Source organism: Mirounga leonina, unplaced genomic scaffold (genome assembly GCF_011800145.1).
Source record: "Mirounga leonina isolate KUSES-001 unplaced genomic scaffold, KU_Mleo_1.0 Mir_168, whole genome shotgun sequence".
NCBI classification, from domain to species: domain Eukaryota; kingdom Metazoa; phylum Chordata; class Mammalia; order Carnivora; family Phocidae; genus Mirounga; species Mirounga leonina.
In genome coordinates this window covers 747,592-766,560 of record NW_023270426.1, presented here as the reverse complement: position 1 = coordinate 766,560, position 18,969 = coordinate 747,592, and the positions used below count along the sequence as shown (strand labels likewise).

At 42.7% G+C, this 18,969-nt stretch overlaps 1 pseudogene; it reads left to right on the top strand.

Moving 5' to 3' along the window:
- Positions 1–598: 598 nt before the first annotated feature.
- LOC118017081 lies at positions 599–8,123 on the top strand (annotated as a pseudogene).
- Positions 8,124–18,969: the final 10,846 nt, after the last annotated feature.

Sequence of the window (18,969 nt, the reverse complement as noted above, 5' to 3'; positions counted from 1 at the left end):
ATTGCAAAAACAGCTGCCTCACTGAGGTGTCTCAGACACCTGCAAAGTTCTTGTAGGCATTTAAACCAAATATTTCCTTCTTAGGATTCATTTTGTGAGTTTTTTTGTATCCTTGTTGGTTTACCATTCTCTCTCTAGACAGGTGGGTCAGAGGGTTGTGTGAAATGCTGGCTGTATCCATTAATTTAAATAAAGAATAACCTGTTCTTCATATGAAAAATAAAACCACCAAAATGTCTCTCTCACTAGAATAAATTAGGTCTTTTCCTTAATATTTGAACTGCTCTACCTTAAAACAGATTATTTTTTTCGTTAATCCATTTTCTTGGCATTTCACATGACATCTTCCTACTCTTCTTGGATTTCTTTTCATCATATCTTGCCAAAAGAATTAAAAAGTGAAAGCTGAAACTTTTCATTTCATTTTTAAAGTCATTTGATGAGAAGATGAAATGAAATTCCATCAACTGGCCAAAGTCCATCTCTTCCAAATACTTCACTGTACACATACCTAAGTCACACACAAAGTTGTAACAGTTAAAAAAAAAAAAAAAAAAAGATGTTCTATATAATACAAGGTGGTATAATTTAAGCAACCATGAAGAATCTGAAACTATTCAAAGCAAAAGTAAGTCAAAATCTACAATCAAGACCCCCATTTCTTCATGACCCCCTCTTTTTAAAAACAACCTGTTTATTTAATATCAGAAAATGAAAATTTTACACTTGGAACTATGAGCTATAAAACATTTAGTTCTTCATTCAACTCTTTTTTTAAAGATTTTATTTATTTATTTGAGAGAGAGAGAAGAGAGAGAGAGCATGCACAAGGAGAGGGAGGGGCAGAAGGAGAGGAAGAAGCAGGTTCCCCACTGAGCAGAGAGCCCAATGCAGGACTCGATCCCAGGACCCCAAGATCATGACCTGAGCCAAAGGCAGACGTTTAACTGATGGAGCCACCCAGGTGCCCCTTCATTCAACTCTTAAAGAAGGAAGGATAAGGTGTCTTGATGGCTTCCATTTCTTTTCAGGTGTATAGAGACTTAATGATCATCATCTCCCCCAAAAGAGTGAGGAGTTACCACCTACCTGTGGGACAGGAGACTCAAAAAGAAAGTTGGAAACAGGAGATGTCCTGTTTCTCTTCCCCTTAGATGCAGAAAGCCACAAAAGAACTGATCTTGAACCCGCCTTGAAGGCAACAGAAAGCTGGATAATTAACAAAATCATGATTTGCCTTGAGCCCACTGGAGGGCTGAAGCAGCAAGGCAGACAGGTGAACTAAATTTCAGATGACCGGCCCCTAGGAGAGGCCAGATGCTTGAACTGCTTCACCTGTGGCAAAGCACAGCCTAAAGAGACAACCGCCTTAAAAGAGGGCTTAAACAGAAAATGGATACATGTTTAAGGAATTCTTCAAGGCCAAGTGTGGGCCAGAGGCACATTCACATCCCTGGTTGCTCCAGACACAAGAAGTCTGCACACCTTCACCCCACCTCCCAACCCCCACACCAGTGCACAGGCACATAAGGCCCTACCTACTTTCCCTTTGTGAAGAGAGACCTTTCTGGAAGCGGGAGTCAAGGACTGTGGGTCCTGGGGAAGGGGCAGGAAGTGCTCCCACCCACGCAGCCTAGGCAAAGAGTCACTGCCTCTGGGCAGGGATAGAAGCCAACATCACTTGTGGAGGTGTAGAAAACCCTCCCTCTCTCCCCCATCCCAGGCAAAGATGAATTCCAAGGGCAGAGTCAGGCAGTCCCCCTCAAACCCACCACCAACCATGTACTAGCAACAAGGGCTAGCAATCTCCCAACAGGGCTGGAGTGTGGAGCAACAAGGCAACCCACCTGTCACTCATCTCAAGCAAAGGTCCAGTGCTGCTTCTGTGTTGACACAAAGCAGAGATCAGCTACCACTCCGGGAAGAGCAGGGAACTCTCTCCTGCCCCAAATTCTCTGTAGATACTAGCCAGAGTCTGGCTGCCATTTGAGGGACAAGAATGCTGAAAAAGCCCTACTCTTGAGATCCATGTACCCAGGGTCTGGCTCAGTGAGCCTGGACCAAGAGAATGAAAAGCCCCCACTTCACCCCCATCTTTAGCTTCCCACCCAATAACCAACAACTGGCAGGATACAACATGAGAAAGATAAGAGCCATAGAGACAGACCCTGTATGCAGTCAGGGCTGCTTTAAGTTGCAGGTGAACTGGGAACACAGAAAAATCCACCAGCACCCTAGAATCCACATTAAGTACAAGGCAGCGGCAATCAGCCCCCCCCACACACCGCCCAGAGGCATTAAAAGACTGTGATACATTAATAGTAATTATAGCAACAACAAAACCTACAATCAGCTTGAACCGAAGCTGCATTGGCTCAATCTTCTCTCATGAAACACTGAGAAGAGTCATGCCCATTTCTGGGCATAAATACTATCTACCTCAGGCTCTACTATTCTTTTTACACAAAATGTCCAGTATTCAATCAAAAATGACAAGACACACAACAATAACAAGAATGTATATTGTGCTATTTTGGGATGTATTCTATATATGTCAGGTCAAGTTGGAAGTGATTTTCTTTTATATTCTTACTGATTTTCTATCTAGTAATTCCATTAATTAGAGAGGACTATTGAAATCTCCAGCCATTATTGCCGAACTGTCAACTTCTCCTTTCTATTCTGTCCTGTTGCATCATGTATTTTGAGACTGTTGTGAAATATATAATCATTTATAAATGTTAGAGCTTCCTGATGCATTGAATCTTTATGATTAAGAAATATTCCTCATTTCCAGTAATATTCTTTGTCAAAAAGTCTATTTTGTCTGAAATTTATATGATCACTCCAGCTCTCTTATGGCTACTTTCAGCAAGCTGTACCTTTTCTGTTCTTTTATTTTCAACCAATGTTTGTCTTTAAACAAATATGTATGTCTGATACACAGTGCATAGTGGGGTCTTGCTTTTTTATCCAGATGATCTCTGCCTTTTAACATAACTACCGATGTAGTTGAACTGATGTCTGACAATTCACCATTTGTTTTCTATATGTCTCTTGTTCTATTTATCCTATTCCTTTTTACTGCCTTCCTTTGCATAAATATATATTTTCTACGATACTATTTTAATTCCTCTACTACTTCTTAAGCTTTTCTTAGTTTTGTTTTTTATTGTTGTTGTGGGTTTTTTTGGAGGGGGGGTTAGATAGTCATCTCAGAATTAATATGTACCATTAATTCATCACAATCCACTTCAGATTAATACTGACTTTTTTTTTTTTTTTTTTTGACTAATCTCTACACCCAACGTGGGGCTTGAATTCACAACCCCCAGATCAAGAGTCACATGCTTGGGGCACCTGGGTGGCACAGTTAGTTCAGCGTCCCACAGTTTCAGCTCAGGTCATGATCTCAGGGTCGTGAGATTAAGCCCTGCATCAGCCTCATCCTCAGTGTGGAGTCTGCTTAAGATTCGCTCTTCCTCTGCCCCTCCCTTCTGTTCACTCTCTCTCTCAAATAAATAAATAAGTAAATAAATCTTAAAAAAAAAAAAAAAAAAAGAGTTGCTTGCTCTACTGACTGAGCCAGGCAGGCACCGACCACAATACTGACTTAATTTTGATAAAATATGGCAAATTTCATCCAGTAAGCTCCATTTCCTCTCCCCATCTTTTATGGTACTACCATAAATATTAAATCTATTTATGTTATAAACCAAAATCAGTCTTACATTTGCTTTAAACAATGGTAAGCTCTTTTTTTTTTTTTTTTGTATGCTCTTTTTTTAAAGATTTATATTTATTCATCTGAGAAAGAGCACAAGCAGGGGACGGGCAGAGGGGGAGGGAGAAGAAGACTCCCCATTGAGCAGGGAGCCCGACACGGGGCTAGATCCCAGAACCCTGGGATCATGACCTGAGCTGAAGGCAGATGCTTAACCAACTGAGCCACCCAGGTGCCCCAACAATGGTACATTTTTAAAGAAATTCAAAGAAAAGAGAAAAAATGTATAGTCTTTTATATTGACCTACATTTTTATCACTTCCTGTGCTCTTCATTCCCTCTGGTGGACCTGAGTTGCTATCTATTGTCATTTCCTTTCATCCTGAAGGACTTCCTTCAGTATTTCTCATAGGGCAGGTATACTCCCAGTGTTTATTAATTTGGGAAGTCTATTTCACTCTTGTTTTCTGAATAAATAGCTTCGTCGGATAGAGAATTCTTGAACGACACTCTTTCTGCATTTTAACTTGTCATTCTACTGCCTTCTGGACGCCATTATATCCTGATAAGTCAGACACTCTCCACACCATTGTTTCTCTTTGACGATGAGTCATGTTTCTCTTGCTGCTTTCAAGACTTGCTCTTTAGGTCTTTCCACAGTTATACTGTGATGGGACTAGATGTGCTTCTCTTGGTGTTTATCCTTCGTGGAGTTTTTTGAGCTTCTTGAATCTGCAGATTACAGGTTTTCATCAAATTTGGGGAAGTTTTAGATCACTGTTGCTTCAATTTTTTTGTTTGTTTGTTTGTTTGCCCCTTTCCCTCTCATCTCTCCATGACTCCTATCACAAATATTAGAGACTTATCCTGATATCATCCCACAGGTCTCTGAGGCTCTGTCCTTTAATCTCATTTCTTCCCTCTGTTCTCTGAATTGGGTAATTGCTATCTTCAGGGTCAGTTATTCTTTTATCTGCCATTTCAAATCTGTTGTTGAGCCTATCTGCTGAATTCTGCACTGGGTTATCTTACTTTTCAATGCCAGATTGCCTTTTGTTTTTATTTTTTTTTTATAGTTTCCATTTCTCTTTTGCAATTTCTTACTTGCTTTCACTGCCAGTTTTTTCAAATAAATAAACCCAATTTCCTTTAATTTTATTGAACATATTTATAATAGATGCTTAGAGGTCTTTGAGCCCATTTAGAATTAGTTTCTGTTGATTGCTTTTTTTTTTCCCCTGAATATTCATCACACTTTCCTGCTTCCTTGTATGTCTCATAATTTGGGATTGAAAACCGGATATTTTAGATAATATGTTGTAACAGCTCTAATTCTGTCTCATTTTTCTGAGGATTTTTTTTTCCCTTTTCTTTGTAACTTGCCTGGACTTACACTATAAAATCTGTCTCCCCTGTGGTGGGCAGTCACTGATGTTTCTGGACAGATTTTTTAAATTTTTATTTGTGTCCTTTTTTACCATGGTGCCTTCATGGTTTCCCCTGTGTCTACAGAGCATCATGGGTCAGTCAATACTTGGAGTAGAAGCTGAACTCAAACATCTTATGCCCAAAAAGCGTACAACCTCTCCTGATTGATAAGTCTGGGAATGTATTCAAATTTGCAATCAGTTAGGTCTTCCTTGGGATTTCTTTTCTTCTCAGTTCTCTCAGGTCTCCTTTGTGCATCTCTGTGGTTTTCCATTCAGCCAGGGAGATCTGAAGAGCTGAGCTCATTTCTATGATGTCTCTATTAAGTTGCTAACTGGCCTAACACTCACCCCAAGAACTGCACTGTCACATTAGTAAAGCAGATGATTTTTCCTGTTCCCAGCCACATTCATCACTGTTAGCCAACAAATCCACAGGTTTTCATCCCCACTTCCCACCTCAAATCAAGTACACCCTCTCTGGCCAGTAAAGCTACTGGTTTTCCCATCCAGCCCCACATTCTTGATTCCACTGTTGGGGTGTTGGGTGGAGTGGACAGAAGGGGGAGACAGCCTGATTTAGCAAAAAAAAAAAAAAAAAATACAGGATATCCAGTTAAATTTGAAATTCAGGGGCGCCTGGGTGACTCAGTCGGTAAAGTATCTGCCTTCAGGTCAGGTCATGATTTCAGGGTCCTGGGATCGAGCCCCGCATCTGGCTCCCTGCTGAGCAGGGAGCCTGCTTCTCCCTCTCCCCTGCTTGTGCTCTCTCTCTCTCTCTCTCTCTCAAATAAATAAAATTTTTTAAAATAAATAAATTTGAAATTAAAATAAATCATGAGTATTTTTTAGTATATATCCCATGCAATATTTTGGATATGCCTATGCTAAAAAATTAATTTTTGTTTATCTGAACTTCAAACTTAACTGGACATCTTGTATTTTATCTGGCAACCCTAGGGAATGCAGGGAGCCTCAGACAAGAGGGCCACATAACCTGCTGTTCTTCCCTAAAACGCTCTCATTTTCAAGGATAAATTGCTCTCTGTTGCCTGCCTTTGGTCAATTTCGAGTGCCTCTCAATGATTATTTTTGACAGTTGTACCCAGTTTTGTACTTGCTTTTGCAGAGAGGAACTACCATCATCTTTATCCCACCATAATGGGAAGCTGACCTCCCTCAAATTATAAATATTAATATTTTCCGAAAATTTTGGTTGATCTCAGCTATGGCAAGAGACTAAAGGGAAAAAATGTCAGTTCTCTTCATAATCGGACCCCAGTTTATGGAAAGCATTCTCAGATCTTTACAAAATGGTCCACAGAGAAACTCCAAAGATGAAGTTACCTGTGGAGGGTGTCGGGTCTCTTGTACAGTTAATGCCAGTTTCCCCACAATGAGGTGGTCCTTCTGGACTCTTTGCTGGTGGTGAAAACCACAATTTCCAAGTAGTGAATTCTCCACCAGCATGGGGCATCCGGGGAAGGTCTGAGCTTAGTAACGGTGGAGTACCCAGCAGTAAAGTAGGAGAGAGGCCAGCCCAAAGATGGTTCAGGGTGCAAAGACTGGCAAAAAGCAATGATTTGAGCTTCATTACTTATATTTTATTTTCCCACTGAACAAGCAAACAAAGGATGCAAAAATACATGCGAGACCAAGAGATTTCGATATTGTGTATGGATACAGTTCTGTTGCACCTCCCTTGCTCCTCAAGAAAGTGCATCTGAGTTTTAGTATTTTCAGCAGCCTGTGTGAAACGAGGGACCCTCTCCTGAGATCCAGAGAAGCCAGCCACTGCAGATTTACCACCTCTCGTTTCATTGTAGGCCCGCGAGCTTGCATTGGAGGTAGGCAGGATACATCAGTATCAGTACCCACACACGTATTACTGTGCGTCAAGCAAGCTAATATCCAAGTTCAGGTTCAAAATGTACCACTGCATGACAGTAACATAACACAGCTGTTAGCACTGACAAAGCACTTTATACAACATAGCTATCACCATACTTGATTCCTTGCCAGGCCACTGGGCTGCCAGACATTTCCACGGAGCAGGCCTGGTGATGGCCCACCACAGAAAAAGACAGATTTTTGAGGTCAAAACCAGGCTTCTGGGATGCCTGGGTAGCTCAGTCAGTTAAGCATCTGTCTTTGGCTCAGGTCATGATCCCAGAGTCCTGGGATCAAGCCCCATGTCAGGCTCTCTGCTCAGCAGGGGTCTGCTTCTCCCTCTCCCTCTCCCCCAGTGCCTTGTGCCCCCTCTCTCTCTCTCTCTCTGTCAAATAAATAAATAAATAACCAGGCTCCGCCACTCATCACTTGTGCAAAAGAGACATAAAAGGAAATGCAAAGCATAACCCAGGTCTTGAGGGCCTGTTTGAGGTTTTCTTAAAATTAAGCAACAGTTGAAGGAGAACAATTTTAAGGGTATTACTGCCTTTCCTGTAAGTGAAGATCTAATGGAATAGGGAGCCGATATTGAAGGTCTACAAAATACATTTTGGCATGGATTATTCTTCCAACTGAAAATAAACTTTACATCACAATACAATTTTGTCCCTCCAGTTGTGAAATTCCTAACAATTCCTTTTCATCCAAATGTGGACCAAAATACTGGTCGGGCTTGTATAGATATTTTGGATGACCCCGATAAGTGGAATACAAGCTATACCTTGAGCAGCATCTTACTTACCCTCCAGGTTATGCTTTCTAATCCAGTGCTAGAAAATCCAGTGAATTTGGAAGCAGCCCAAATGCTGATTAAAGATGAATCTCTGTACAAACAAGAAGTTCTAAGACTTTTCAACCAACCAACACAATTGAGAAATAACAGCCCTGAGTTTCCTAAAGATCCAGATAAACTTATCAGATCAACTAAAGCAATCTCATTTAATGATTACTACAAGACATGGTCCGGAATAGCAACATCAAAAGCCACAGAATACTATGGAAGTCCATGTAAGGTGGTCTAGCCTTATCTTTTGTCCTTTTGTATATATTAATCTCCTAATTATTCTCCACTTGTCTTGCTTTCCAAGACTAATTGACATATATTTATAATCAGAAGGCAATAAACTTCTCTGTTACCTCTATATATGAAACATTCAACAACTCTTAATTTAGTTCCTCTTTTGTATAGAGTCCTGGACTGAAGCCTCATTCAAAGTCAGAAAGAAAGATAGACAATTGGAAGAATAAAAGATGACGTTCTCAAAAAAAAAAAAAAAATTAAGCAACAGTTTCATTCCTTAAGCAGTTCCCCATTTTGCCTCAGTGCACCTCCAACTCTTTCTCCCCCACATCACTCAGAGCAGAGTACTTTTAAAATCCCAGATCTGCTCATTTTGTGCTCTTAATGCATGGATCAGGTCTCTTAGATCCTTTGTGCCATGCTTACCATACAGTTGGTAATAGGTAATAACATCTAATACAGACATACCTCATTTTATTACATCTTGCTTTATTGCACTTTGCAGATTTCACAGTTTTTACAAATTGATGGTTTGTGGGCAACCTTGCATCGGGCAAGACTGTCAGCCCCGTTTTTCCAACAGCATGTGTTCACTCACTTCATGTCTGTGTCATATTTCATTGATTTTTGCAATATTTCAAACTTTTTCATTATGACTCTATTTGTCATGGGGATCTGGGATGAGGGATTACAACTCACTGAAAGTTCAGATGATGGTTAGCATTTTTTAGCCATAAAGTGTTGTTGTTTTTTTTTAATTAAGGTATGTACCTTGGGGGGGGGTTAAGACGTAATGTTATCTCGCACTTAATAGACTACAGTATAGTGTGAATATGACTTTCATATGCACTGGGAAACCAAAAAATTCATTTGATTCACTTCACTGTGATACTCACTTTATTTTGGCAGTCTGAAACCAAACCTGCAGTACCTCTGAGGTCTGCCTATACTTCATGAGCTCTCAGTATATGCCAAGCATTGCTCCAAACAGTTTAACATGCAAAAACACATTAAATTCTTAAAACAAGCCATTAAAAAATGGTATGAACTATTATCCCAATTTTCTGGATAAAAGAAGCGAGAAACAGTGAGTTAAGTACCTTGCCCAAAGGGAAGTAGCTGAGAAATGTGAAAGCTGGAATTCAAGCCAGGTGGATGCTAGATCCAGAGCCTACCCGCCGACCATGAGGTCCTACCGCCTTGCTTTAAATAAAAGAAGGAGCATGAAGAATGACTTTATAAAACAAACAGGTGCAATTCACTCAGATCAAAGCAGTGCTACATTTTATACAGTTGCCTTTTTAAAGGGGACACTTCATTTCAACACCCTCAATGGAAAGAAAGTTTAATTTACTCTCCTAGATAATCGTAAAAAGATTAAAAGTAGATGCGCTAACTTGACATAAAGCTCCTGGGAACAATAAAATTCAAACCAAGATAAATTATCATTTCATTGCTACTATGTGTCATACGGACTTGCTAGTTAATATGCCCGGAGTGTGCGGTTTCATTAATCCACCCCATGCCCTGCAGTTCAAATACCCAATCACAGCCCTCGGCACTAATCTGCTGTTTGTATCAGGGCTTCTACTCTCAATCCATATACTAATAACTTCTGTTTTTACAATGCTTTGCAACATAGCAATTACCTTCTTATACATCATCTCACTTAATCTTCACAACAGCCCTATGAGACTGGCATTATAATTCTCATTTTTTTCACTCGCATCTAGTGACAAGCAGGGGGTTTAAGTAATTTTTTCAAGCTCACACAGCTTGTGAGTGGCAGACTACAGACTCAAGTCTCAACCCAAACTTCAAGTGTAAGCCCTTACCTATCACACAAAACTAGACAAAAAGAGACACGGCTTTTACCAGGATATCAAATTCTATGACTTGTGGGGCCACACAGACTAAAACGGAGTAATAATATTTATGGTTATGTTAGAATCTTGTCTCAGAAGAGCTCAAATACCTTATGCTTCATTAATCTTGCCAGATGTCTCTAACGGGTCCTAACAGGGAAGGCCAAGGACTGGACGAGAGCGCCCGTCGGTCCTGATGCCAACAACCCACCCAGCACGCCCAGCTCTCTGACTCCCCAGTGGCTCCCTAGTCAGGGAACATGGCCTCGGCTTTCTTTGCTTTCCAGTCACAGAACACAGAGGAAGAAGTTGAAAGTAACCTCCTTGTTTCCAAGGAAGATGTGTTTAGGTATCTCTCTAACAAAAAGAGCAAAGTGGAAGAAAGATCACAGATTCACAGAAGAGTAAGCAGAAGAGGTGACAGATCTCATTTTTCCACTCACTATTTGACTAGCTTTGGGCAAATCTCTCCCCAGGCCCCCGACGGCTCATCTATTAGAAAAAAACAGGCGGGGCGCCTGGGTGGCTCAGATGGTTAAGCGTCTGCCTTCGGCTCAGGTCATGATCCCAGGGTCCTGGGATCGAGTCCCGCATCGGGCTCCCTGCTCCTTGGGAGCCTGCTTCTCCCTCTGCCTCTCTCTCTCTCTCTGTCTCTCATGAATAAATAAATAAAATCTTAAAAAAAAAAAAAAAAAGAAAAGAAAAAAACAGGCGTCTAGGGGCAGCTGGGTGGCTCAGTCGATTAAACACCTGCCTTCAGCTCAGGTCATGATCCCAGGGTCCTGGGATCGAGCCCCGCGTCGGGCTCCCTGCTCAGTGGGGAGTCTGCTTCTCCCTCTCCCTCTCCTACTCCCCCTGCTTGTGCTTTCTCTCTCTCTGTGTCAAATAAATAAATAAAATCTTTAAAAAAAGAAAAAAAACAGGTGTCTAGGTCAGGCCTCTGCAAATGAGGGCCTGTGGGTCAGATCCTGCCCAACGCCCGTTTTATAAATCAGGTTGATTCGAACATGGCCACATCCATCCATCAAATTTCACTGACAGCTGCTTTCACACGAAAGCAGAGCTAAGCAATTGAGACAGAAACCATCTGGCCTGCGAAGCCTCAAATATTTACTACCTGGCCCTTACAGAAGAAGGCTGGCAAAGCCTTTGCCCTCTGGCTACAAATCTCTGGCCATAACAGAATATTAAAAAAAAAAACTGTATTTGAATTCCAAAATAGCCATGAGAAACAAGGAGGGGGATGCTTTGGCACATACATTTCTGAGGACTCTGTGAAAGATAGAAGATGACTGGGATCCAAGGAAATGGGAAGCCTTGGCCCATAGCATACACAAGAAAGGGGCAGCCACAGAAGGTAGGGACGAGCCCAGGGAACGCCTCGCTCACACAAGGAGGCCAGAGAGGACGGGGGTCCCTGCACAGCAGGCAGCATGGCTGGGTAGGCACCCTAAGCAAGCGGTCCATGCCCAGCCTCAGCAGCAAAAGGCATCCACCCCCAGATTGGAGCCCTGAGGTGGAAACCGTGAGCCGGGACATAAGGACAGTGTCCCTGGTGACTGGCCACCCACAACCCCCTCCAGAAAAAAGGGGTTTGTATCCCAGGGAGAATAGCTACTGGTATATTCTCCCCACTGGCATAGTCCCCAGTCCCTGGAGAATGGTGTCATAAAGAGATGAAGCATCCACAGGGGAGGAGAGAGGGAATTTAGCTATGGGGTGAGTACATGTTGCCTACCCTTAGCACCATGACTGAGCGGCCCAGGTACAAACACAGCCTCATGTCTGAGTAGACAGTGTTCCTAAAGCAAACAGAACAAGACTTTAGATAACAGCATAAAATATATAAAGACCCCTCTGGAATAAATTTAAAAAGACTATGAATCTAAAGAAAAACAACAACAACAACCTAGCCAAAGGATATGAAAAGGCAAGGCAACTCGCCAAAAAAAAATCACCAATGGGGGGGCGCCTGGGTGGCTCAGATGGTTAAGTGTCTGCCTTCGGCTCAAGTCATGATCCCACCGTCCTGGGATCGAGCCCCGCATCGGGCTTCCTGCTCAGCGGGGAGCCTGCTTCTCCCTCTCCCACTGCCTCTCTCCCTGCTCATGCTCTCTCCCTCTCTCTCTCTCTCTCTCTCTCTCTCTCTGTGTGTCTCAAATGAATAAATAAATAAAAGAAAAAAGAAAAATCACCAATGGCTGTAAATACGTTTAAAGGTTCGAATTCGAGTAACAGAATTCAGGACTCAGACTCAAAGAACAATTACCTGCTACCCGTGCCCCCTGCCCCCATCGGACCAGTAAAACTCCAACAGGGCAAACAACTGTTGTTGAGGGAGGAGGTGCACTTTATCAGCCTAGTTAGCATTAAATATGCATATTTCCTTTATTTTTTTAAGGATTTATTTATTTTAGAGGGGGCAGGGGGAGAGGGAGAGAGACTCTCAAGCAGACTCCGAGCTGAGCCTGGAGCCCGACACAGGGCTCGATCTCACGACCCCGAGATCATGACCTGAGCCAAAGACAGACGCTTAACCGACTGAGCCACCCAGCCGCCCCTAGAGCATATTTTTAAGTAAAGAATGCAAGTTCCATGCCAGAGCACAGATAATGACATAATTCGTGTAGGGACATATATAAAACAAGCCTACGTATTTCTCTTTGTGCATACGTGTGTGTAAATTCAGAGAAACAGATGAAAAAGGAGGCACACTACATTGAGGACAGTGATTGAGGAGAGGAGCAGGGAAGAGGGACCAAGGAGACATCTCACTTGATCCATATTGTTAGAATTCTGAACAGTAAGTATGCACTTAGTTATTACATGTTTAATTATAAGATCTTGAAAGAAAAAATGTCTGAAGGAAATAAAATATTCACTCTATATTTTTATTTTTTTTAAGTAGGCTTCATGCCCCATGTGGGGCTTAAACTCATGACCCCGAGATCAAAACCTGAGATCAAGAGTCAGATGCCCCACCAACCAAGCCACCCAGGCACCCCCCATTCTATATTTTTTAATGACTGGCATAAACAGCATTTCTTTAAAGACACACAAAAGGGGCGCCTGGGTGGCTCAGTCGTTAAGCGTCTGCCTTCGGCTCAGGTCATGATCCCGGGGTCCTGGGATTGAGCCCCGCATTGGGCTCCCTGCTCGGCGGTAAACCTGCTTCTCCCTCTCCCACTCCCCCTGCTATGTTCCTGCTCTCGCTATCTCTCTCTCTCTGTCAAATAAATAAATAAAATCTCAAAAAAAAATAAATAAAGACACACAAAAGTATTAGTAGCCATTAGCATTACGCATGATCTCCGTTTTCTACTTTTTGTCTTCAGTTTCCCAAACCAAAAATTACATGACTTTTGTAATTATGAAATGATTTACATCATGAATCGGATAAATTAAGTGGAGAGGATTGGATCAGAAAGATGATCTCTGAAGTTATTTCCGTTCTGAGTTCTGGACTCTCTGATGGTTTGCTTCAACAGCAAAAATGATCCAAACAGCAGAAAACGACAGGAAATTGGCAGTTTGACCAAGTGGTTCCTCGGAGAATACATGAGGAGACATCTAACTATTCACAGTGAGGAAGGATAGAGTGGGGCCATCGACAGGCACAAAAGTGCTCGGGTGAGCATGTGGGCGGGGCAGAGAGGAGCACCCCACAGTCAGTGGGGAGACTAGACTGATAAAGACCATGGCCTTCTCTCCGTTGGTAAGGCTTCTCGTACTAGCCCCTGGAGGAAAGGGCACAGGGATCAACCCATCCTCCTCCAGCAGAGACGGGAGGTGAAAAAAGAATTGAGAGGGTGTCCAAGGCCCAAGGCCAAGGCCCAAGGTCCAAGGCTCATGCATAACTCAAAAGCAAATTGACCTGTCCTCTGGACACGCATAAGAAATTGGCTTATCCTTTTGGCCAAAAGTGAGTGCCAGAGCAAATAGGCGATGAAAGCAATTGGCAAAAGGAAGACTTCCCTTCAACTGCTGGAGAGCCCCTAAAGGCCATGATAAAACAAACAAACAAACCAAAAAAACCTTGATTTTATGGAAGAGGTAATTGGGAAACCTCAGCTGTGTTCTGGGGACAGAGACACACCAGAACACACTAAAAAGAGATGTCCACTGAGCCCTGACCCAGGCCCTTGGGGATGAGAATGCAAAAGGTAATTAAACCAAAAAGGCTGATGTCTTTGCATGAATGAAGATAAGAGCAGCAGAATCCTAAGAATAAAACCACAAAACAGCTGTTCTGTTCTATTGGGGTTTAAATTCCCGTATCCCTGATCACTAACTGCGTGACCTTGCCCCAGCCTCTCATTCTGTGTATTACAGGCGCAGGTCTGGTGCATGGAAGATTCGCGATCAATATTAGCAGCCTTCCCCCCACCTCTCACTTTTCTCCTTCCCTCTTATATTTATAGATTTATGCAGATACCAGAGATATTTTTAGTACTGCTTCCAACCCACTGAAATAAATTATGCTACAGGAAGTAATTTGTTTACAAAGCAGACCCACGAATCTGAATGCTAAAAAGGAATTCCCTTCCCAAGTATAAAAATAAGGAGTCACTTATTGATTAGCAAATAACCTGCTGGCAGGCAAAAAATGGGAGCTTGACTTAAATACACCTTGAATTTTCCCACAACGCCCCCCCCACCCCCGCAACCTGAAAACCCTACAGAAGACCATGCAGCAGTTTTGTGGGGACAGAAAGCAGGATCGGTCATCAGAGGAAAGTCAGAGCCTGGAAACTTCCTAAGGATCATCATACAACAATCTGCCGCTCTGTCATTCCAATTCTACCTCCATCTGGTAAGTGTCTGAGATCGGCTTCCCCAGAGGCAGACCCTGAGATGCGGAGTGGTGTGAAACTGATTTATTAGGAAGTATTCTGAGGAACAAACAGTGGGGGAGTAGAGGAGGAGACGGGATAGGGAAGGAAGCCATGCAAAGATGAGATTTCACACCAAGTCTTAGAGAATTAGCATTCGCTCAATCCCACAGGAGGAAGAGGTGGGGCGGGGGGACCTCTGGAGACAGTGGAAGCCACTGTCCCATCAGGAGCAAGGGACACTGAGTATTTGTCTCACACCTGCCTTTCACCAGGTAAGGGCTGGATCTGGGGGCACTGGATTCCCAGGCACTCCCTGCTCTCCTTGCACTAAGCAAAGGTATCTCCAGTGGCCTCAAGGACAGTCCTTCCGAGAGAAAGCAGTGCACAGGTCAATGGAATTGACACTGAGGAGATCTGGGCAGATATTGTCAGCGTATGCGGGTATTTGTCCTGAAATCTATCCGCAGGACCTCTCCTGCTAACTCATTTTAAAAGAAACAGAACACAAACAATGAATCATGGAACACTACATCTAAAACTAATGATGTAATGTAGGGGATTAACATAAGAATAAAAAAAAAAAAGAAACAGAACATATACCCTGGCATTTCTCAATAGCATACATTTTGTTTCCATACACGAGCACAAATTAATCCAAATATTCATCTGAACAGATTCCGTTGTAAAATGCAAGTTCATCTTAACTCCGGATGTCAGAAGAAATTCTACATTCTTCGCTTGTACAGCCCCATTTGCAAATGCTTAAAAGAGATCCTGTTCAAGTATTGTTCTGGAAAGCACAGAGGGCATAAGCCGCCCCAGCGACTGGATTCCACGGTCCTCAGAAAGTCTAGGAATATGTCTGAGATGATCACAAAAAGTGCACGGCACCTTGTTCAAATGAATTGTTTGGAGAATTGATTTATTTAATGGGTGTTTTTATCAATGTAATCCAAACACAGAGTTGAGGAATCAAACACACTACAAAGCCAATTGAGAGAAACCACACACACTTCTCTCACTTTCCCCAAATGTCCACTCGACTTCCCAGGATCTAACAGTTTCAACTGTGCCAAGTGTTTCTTCCAGTGTTCACCTTCCATGTTTCTAAATAATATGTTTCTTTTGCCATTTGCTCACTTCAAAATTTGGTATGTTATTGACTGATTTCCAAATATGGGAAATGATAATTTAGCTTTTAAATTCCTACCACCTATCTACAAACCTCCAAATCAGTATAACGTGACAACTTACATTTAAATCTATTGTGAATGGGGCACCTGGGTGGCTCAGTTAGTTAAGAGCCCGACTCTTGATTTCGGCTCACATCATGATCTCAGGGTCCTGGGATCGAGCCCCACATCAAGCTCCATGCTCAGCACAGAGTCCAGTTGAGATTCTCTCTCTCCCTCTCTCTCTGCCCCTCCACCTGCTCTCTCTCTCTCTAAAATGGATGAATAAATCTTTAAAAATAAAAAATAAAAAAATTGTAGTATGTTATAATTATATCAAATTGAAGTGCATACGATATTATGCTAATTACATAATCATAATGCAATCTAGTGAATATATATTAATTATAACAAACAGTAAAATATTATTTGATTCCATTTGTTACAAAATATTTCTATTTCAGATTATAATTATATATTTATGTTACTTGTTATATTGTTACAGGTAATCATGCTGTGATTTTTTATTTTTTAAAGATTTCATTCATTTATTTGACACAGAGAAAGAGAGAGACAAAGAGAGAGTGCACACACAGGTAGATAGAGCGACAGGCAGAGGGAGAGGGAGAAGCAGGCTCCCCACTGAGCAGGGAGCCCGATGCGGGGCTCAATCCCAGGACCCTGGGATCATGACCTGAGCTGAAGGCAGATGCTCAGTGACTGAGCCACCAGGCGCCCTGTGTTGTGACTTCTAATATTGTATTATATGACTATTAAATCATGTTATAATAGGGTTTGGTTTTATATCCAAGTTTTCCTATGTTATATTGGTTTTCTAGATTATAAACAAGAATAGCTTGCTTTTGTGTTCAACTATTCAACTATTGTTAGTTAAACTCCCCTGTGCACCAGCTCCCATGCTAAACACTTGGAATAGAGTTGTAACCAAAGCCCCGTGGCCCCCTGGCTCTGACATTCCAGTAGGAGGCTATAAACCCTATAAATAATTAAATTCAGAAGTTGGTAGGTGTGTTAAAAAACAATAACAACAACAACAGGATCTCCTTAGTTTTCAAAATACTATGCTAGTTTTCTAGGTACTGTGCATAATTTTTCTTCACATGCTTCTTTGTATCTGTCAAATGCCTACCAGTATTACTTTTCAAATGTTCAAACATAACCAGATAATCTGATTTTTCTTTTTTTAAAGCCCAGTATGGAGCCCAACACGGGGCTTGAACTCACGACCCTGACATCAAGACCTGAGCAGATATCAAGAGTCAAATGCTTAACCAAGTGAGCCGCCCAGGTGCCCCTATAATCTGATTTTTAAAAATATCTCTCCACCAGCAGAGAGTTGGGCATTTACTGAGGTACGTCCAAATATCAGTATTAGGAATTTTTTATTTATTTATTTTTTATCTGAACACTTCCCCTCTCCTCCCTGGTTATCGGTGTCTGAGAAGAGAAACGGGCAGCGTGATTCTCAGTACGCAGCCTTTTGTTTACCCCTACTGTATGCAACCATGAGCTCTGCCCCTGCCGTCCACGGTGACAATATCCCTCAAGCTGGAGCACAGGCTCCCAGTCAGTTCTGAGTGAGGATGTGCCGTCTTCAGGATGCAGTATCCACATGGCATCAGAGATCTCTAAGAATAATACATGGATCCAGGAACCAAGGCACAGAAGCAGAAATCGCCCCTTTATCTTCATTCCCAATATCCCACTGCAGCATTTCAGTTCTGGGCACTGTTTAGCTCAGGGCTAAACGTCCTGGTCCACAGATGGGGGGCACGCTCTTGCCAGAGAACACAGCAAAGGTCTCCGCGAACTGCAGGTTGAGACTGCATCCTGGGTCCTTTGAACCCCTGGTGTCCAGGGAACAACAGACAAGAAGAGCACTCACCACCAGGGCAGTTGTGATTGCCCCTGATTATCAGGTGGAGATGGAGACGAGGAGGAATATGTGTGGAATTCAGGTGATCCACGAGGATACCCGTTGGGACTCCTCCGTCCAGTTGTGAACGTAAATGGACAAGCATGACAGCCCCAACCAGAGGAGGACAGATTACCAGGAGCTCAGAGCCCTCCAGAATGAGGGCCTGGGTCACACTCCCTGGTAAAGCACCGAGGACCGCTGAAAACAGGGGAACTTAGAATGGATAGTGTAAGAGGAAAATGATGACTACCAGAGGCAGCCCCAAGACTGTCCCACCACCTCCCTGCTGCTAAGTCTCCCCACATGAACAGAGCCAGCTGGAACCCTGAGGGACCTGCCCCTTGAGCATGTGGATCCATAAGACATAGGGTGTCAATAGTGGCAGCCATGGAAGGATGCCACTCAAACCTCCCTTCAAGAAAGAATTTGCTGTTCAGCTTCAAGGAGTGCATCCAGGGGACATCCTCTGGCTGACAGCACCCTCAAGATCTGCCTCAGCTTTTGATTGGAGGCCACACTCTTCCCAGGCTGCCATCAGCCCACGACTAAGCATCTCTGCCCAGGGTGGGGCTCTAGAAGCAACCATTGCCCTGTTGACTTTGTCAGATGGCCATCGAGGTCTGCACCTTGCCATCCCCCATCCTCCTTCCTCTCTTCTTTTTCCACAGATGTGAGGTTCCATCATAGCCTGAAAGCTTTCCATACCTGATCCTGTTTCATCCCCCTTTAATCTTTCAAAAGCTTTATATCCATTTCCAATGCTCATTCTCAGAAGCATCTATTTCCTGGAGGACTTGACTGACACATCAGTCCAGCAGCCTCTGAATGATAAGGGATGAAGTATGCATCCCATGGTCATATACCTCCTGCACACCCTGTTTTCTATAAAGTATGTCCCTTGGTGCTACATGCCATGCAGGACCCAGTGATGGTGAGTCATTCTTTAAGCCCTTGAACAGCGGTTCTGATGGAGACGTTACTGGTGCAAAGGTCAAACCCATAATCAGAGTGTCTATCCCAGCCACAATGAAGTGTT